Below are 5,749 nucleotides of genomic sequence, written 5' to 3'. Positions count from 1 at the left end.
TTTTTGAATGTTTGGGGTCCTGTAGACTTCCAGGATTTGGCAATCCAATCCATCTTTCATCTCTGGGATGTTTTCTAGAATTATTTCATTTAATATGTTGTCCATTCCTTTGGTTTGAATCTCTATGCCTTCTTCTATCCCGATGACTCTCAAGTTTTTTTTTTTATGACATCCCATATCTCTTGAATAGATTTAAGCATCTTTTCTGTGTTGACTATATTCTTTTCAAGTTGATAAACTTTGTCTTCATTATCTGATTTTCTGACTTCTACTTGATATACTCTATTTGTAATATTCTTGTTTGAGTTTTTAATTTGGTTTATAGTTTCCTGCATTTCTAGAATTACTGTTTGAATTTTTTTAAGATCTCTATTTTTTGGTAAAGCTCATTTTTTGCTATTTGAATTTGTTTGTTTAATTCATTTTCAAAATATACTTTTATTCCTTGGACTTGCTGCCTCATGTCTTCTCTAATATTTCTTTCCATCTGAGTTAAGTATGCCTTGATTTCTTTCCCTATCCCTGTTTCTGTTGCTTCTAGGTCCTCCTGTAGAATTAAGTTGTCCTGCATTGTTTGTACTCCTTTTATTCCCTTGTTTTTTTATGATGTTCACGTTACTTTCCAGCTCTATTTGATTACTGTGTTTCTTCTTTATTCTAGAGATTTGTTTTGGTGTTGTATGTCTCTGTTGTCTCTCCTTTGTGTTGGTAGACTATGCCTGCTAAAGTGGATTCCGCTTGGAAGAAATTCCGAAGGCCGAGCTCCAGTGACGTCACCTCTCTGTTTTGGCAGGCCCAAGGCTCCTTGCTGAGGTGTCCGAATAGGTGGGTGGGACTGGACTGTCACTTGTTGGTTTCATCTCCGGGTCACTGGTGGGCAGGCGGTCTCCAGCTGCCCAGTCACGTGGGCAGCACGTGGGCTTTCACTGGCGGGCGGGCGATCTCTAGCCACCCAGTGGTGCGGTCGGTCGCCGGCGGCAGGGCGTTCTCCAGCCGCTTAGTCATGCGGGCAGCGGGTGGACTGTCGCCTGCGGGCCTGCAGTCTCCAGCTGCCCAGTCACAAGGGCCTGGCCTCTAGTCCCCTGGTTTCTCCTGATAGTCCTGGTTTTTCCTGCAAGACCAGATTTCCCCTGAGTGATGGCTCTCGGCAGTTCAAACTGTTCTCTGGGCCTGCCGTTTGTTGGGTGTGGAGGGTGTCTATTGGGAACCCAGACACTCTATTGTTTTGATTTTTTCCACTTGCCCCTCGCCCAGCACTGGTTAGACAAGTTTTATTTTCACAGCTGATGAGAGGGGGAGTTGAAGGTCAGTTGCCTCTTGTTTTCCCCCATCTTTATGCAGGCTCGCTATGATAATCTCTCACCCGGAAATCATAGGAGAGATTTTATGCGAATTCCCCGATATATGGGAGATGAGCTGAATAACACACACCTGTTTTATTGTTGTAATCTGTAGGAGAGTGGCTGTGGTTACTTCAGCTCTCCAAGATGATGGCCATTGGTTTCCTTGGAAGAGTTTCCATTGTGGGAGATAGAACTGTACCGCTTCCTTCCCTGTCTGAAATCCTGAACTCAGCTCAGGGCTCAGTGGGGGCTCTACCGGCAGGATTTCACAGAATCCGCATCAACGTTTCTCCCTGCTTATTTGTCCCATCTCAGTGGTGCCGCGACCGTCTTTAGCCACTGGGTGGGCCGCGCGGATCAGTCAAATGGGATCTCGGGTCGCACATTTGGCTCGTGTTTGAGACTCAATTACCCGACCATGGTGCTAGAAATCCTTCTTCTAGGTTTTGGTGCACCCCCATTTTGCTGTAATTTCCTAACAAGATAGTTTTTTTGTCACTCTAACTCGTTATTCACCTGTGCAGTGGTGCAGTACACTTGGTGTGATGCACTCTATTCGTGGCCATCTTGCAATTACGAAATATTGTGATTTTTATGCACCATTTACTGAAGTCAGTTTTCAGTTTTAGAAAACAAATATGAATTTCAGGTGTATGAATATTTCTGGGAATAATCTTGTGAAAAGTTGATTATAAATCCACATACATGAATATGAATGATTTTAGGGAGTGTATAATAAGACACATATATTTCATATTTTGAAAAATCTGGAGAGTGTATATATATATATATATATATATATATATATATATATATATACACACACACACAAACACACACACACAGAGAGACATTAAAAAGAAGCAGTATATATGCCAATAGAAATTCATCATGAAATATATATCTTCCACATATCCAAAAATGCACATTTTACTAAAAATGGATTTATGTATAATGTTGTTCAACTTGGAAGCTCACCCTTAGGTTGAATTTTCAGTTCCAACAGCGTTTAGGAGGAGTGATCTCTTCTCACAATTTGTATGTGCCAAGTCACCCACCTCAGAAGAAGGTACGTGTGATACCAGGTAGGATTCTATATGTGCATATAATAATACATGAGCTGAAAAAGGCTAAAGAGAGACAGGAATTGACATATTTCTTAACTTTAAAAACACATGGTGAACTATTTCGATAAACATTGACTTATTTATAACTCCTACCCTATATAATGAAAAAGGGAAGTCCAAATATACACCATGCCTCATCTGAACTGCTTGTATTTCTATTCAGTTTGAGTTACTATTCTCAATCATATTAGGATTAGTAGTCAGAGTCTAGTAGGGTATGGGTTAGTGTCAGAGATTCATTATTCCGAATGGAAAATAGGAAAATAAACCCAATGTGTTTTCAAATATGTGCTACACAAAAATCTTCCCACTCTCATCCAGAACAATTCCTTGATATTACCCTCGCCTGAAGTAATGCACAATTAGAGGAGAAGAGTTAGAAAATCTGGGAATACATATCTAGAACGGAATATGCTCAGGAGTTCACAACCTTGGAGGTGGTAGAGGAGTTTCCAAAAGTAAGGGACAGGGTAAACACTCCACAAACATGAAGCTCTGCAGGCCTAAAGACATCTTGAGAAACTGCCTCTGAGTTTGGGCACTTGAAATATATGTTGTTGTCAGGAGCTTTAGCTTCCTATGTAGTGAGAGCACCAAAATTGGGTCTGCATCTATGTGACCTGGAGGACATGGTATCTTATTTTTCAATGAACATGAGGCAGCAGTGCTGAATTCTCACTTTGTAGGTAAACTGTGGCAACTGCGGTCTAAGTGTCTCTCCGTGTAGACTGTGAAGCCATTTGATCATCCTCTAGTTTTCCTGGTGTGTCTTGCTGCTTCACTGGGAGTTGGGTATTTGCTTCATGAAATACAAGGAGTTCAACTGGGACATAATGCTGGAGGGAGTTCTGTCACATGCGGTGGGTCAGGGTCTGTAGGAGAATGCACCAATCAGGCTTCTATCCCACATAGCTTGCCCCCAGGCCCATAGCAACCTGATTCTGAACATTGCCCTGAAACCTCTCCATATAACAAGATGCCTTAACATATAAGGGTCTGCTAGCTGCACCATGTCAGTCACAAGCCATTTGGAAGCCAATGGCAGATCCACATGGCCCCAACACAGATGTTTTATCACACACCTGCCCACCACTGCTCTAGACCCGCTACTAAGCAGGCTCCAACTTACTGGCATCTCTGTTCTACACCATTTCCATGAAACCCAGTCAATCAACGAATTGTCTGGTATACTCATGATCAGCAAATGGACATCAAAAGGTTCTCCAGTTACACCTGGACATGAAAATTTCAAAAATTCCATGGTATTTATCTAGCCATTTTTCGTGGATGAATTTGGAGGCACTATGATTTTCAATTTATTCAGGAACCATTAAATGTTGAGGAAGCTCATTTTAATGAAAGCACAGGAGAACACACACAGGCAAGTCTTCTCAAAGAGTGGCCAAATGGTCACATGAAGCCAGGCCCATTGAGGTCTACAATGTGAGGTCCATGTGTGTTTTGACTCTCAACTATGGCTGCCAAGTTTGTCAGAATAAAATCATGTGATATCCTTGCTGAGATTCCCCGTGCCTTGTGGAAAGCCTTCCTGGGCACACATCTCAATTCCAAGGGTGACTCTCATGCATGGCCTCCTAAAATCCCAACACAACTCATGGCAATACTTCTCTGAGGTCAGTTCCAGAACTCAGTCTGTAAGGAAAATTACACCAGTGTTCAAGCCCAGGTGGAGCCAGTCATCATTTCCAACCGTCAAACTAATAACCACAATTAAAACCAAAACTCTTCCGCATGGCCCTCATCTTCTTCCATATAGACACTCATTATAACCTCTGACTAGAGGTTTCCATGAGGGGCGCAGCCCAAGACAGTGTCCAAAATAAGCTCCCTTTCCCCTCATTTGCCTAAAGTCGGGGTTGGCCTGAACACCTTCCTGTGAACCAGGAGTGATCGAGTAGGCCTTCCGTTAATACTGCTCTGTTTCTCCAATTTGAGGAATACTGACTGTGCGGTTTAGATTCTTTATGTGAATTAGAAACATGAGAAAACCCAAGCACCTATGGGCTTCCCTCTTCAGGGCTTTGAAGAACTCATTTGACCCAAAGAATTCCTATTCTCACTTGATGAAGTTCAGAAACCTTACAGAGGAAGGCGAGAGACTTCATCCACAATGACTGCTCTTTTGGCCATTTTGGGTTTGGATGAAAACATGGGATCCATCAGGTGCTGAGAATCTAACCACAGCCTCACACAGGGCCAAGAGTCTGATTCAGACACATCCATTTCTGAAGCAAATAAGCAAAGAGCCACAGGTGAATCCCATTCATTTCCATTTGAAACTGTTTTCTTCAGGCTTCACAAAGGAGTGGCCTGAGGCAAAGACGTTCCTGAAATTCAGGGCAACAAACAATAGGTAAACAAAAGGAACAAAGCAGGGTTTCTCCACTGAGACTTTCCTGGTCACACTGATATCTGAGTTTTCTGAGATGCTCGCCATTGCCGTCAGCTATCCAGAACATGGCCATATCACAGAACCTGTAGGTGGTACATATCTTGGACACAAAACCATGAGGCTATTCTGGAGAGTGGCAAGAATTCAGGAAGAAAACAGAAACTTTGGAAGATAGCAGGTGTTGCCCTTCGATAAGGCAAGCCACAGTCCATTCATAAATTTGGCAGGATGAATGCCTGGAAGCTTTCTACTAGACAGGACACATCCATTGATGCATTCTCTTTACTAATGTCTACAATCACGGACAGAGTGGGATACACAGATATACAAGCACTTGACTTGTCAAACGACTTACTAGAAACGGTCAATGCCAATCCAAACAAACAGCCTTTCCTACCAATTCTCAGGACATGAGACAAAACCAGAAACACACATCCACACCCACAAAGGCACCTCTTTTGCCCAAGTAGGTCTGTGACTATCCGGAGTGTCCTCAGACTGATGGGTCATATTATATTCCCCCCAAGTGTCCTCTCCTGTCTCAAATCTGGTATCCTTGGCCAACTCTGTGAAGTAGTCAGGAGCCATGGGTGAGCCACTACCTGCTTTCTCAGGAAAGTCCCCTCTTCAGAGCTTTCCTGGCATTTGGCCATCCTCACATCAGTAGGAACTAAGAAAGACTGACTCTATCCTTGGTAAATTGAAACAAATGAGACCACTGGAACTGGGACTGCGAGTGCCTCTGGGTTTCTCTCTTCCTGGATCACAAGTTCAGAGAGTTCCATCGCCAAGGAGGTGAGGTGAGGTCACTTCCTTCAGGAACTGAATGAGGTCACTGCCTTGGCAACCTCTTTGTCCTAACAGTT

This window comes from Callospermophilus lateralis, unplaced genomic scaffold, assembly GCF_048772815.1.
Source record: "Callospermophilus lateralis isolate mCalLat2 unplaced genomic scaffold, mCalLat2.hap1 Scaffold_256, whole genome shotgun sequence".
NCBI lineage: Eukaryota > Metazoa > Chordata > Mammalia > Rodentia > Sciuridae > Callospermophilus > Callospermophilus lateralis.
This window is presented reverse-complemented; position numbering follows the sequence as displayed.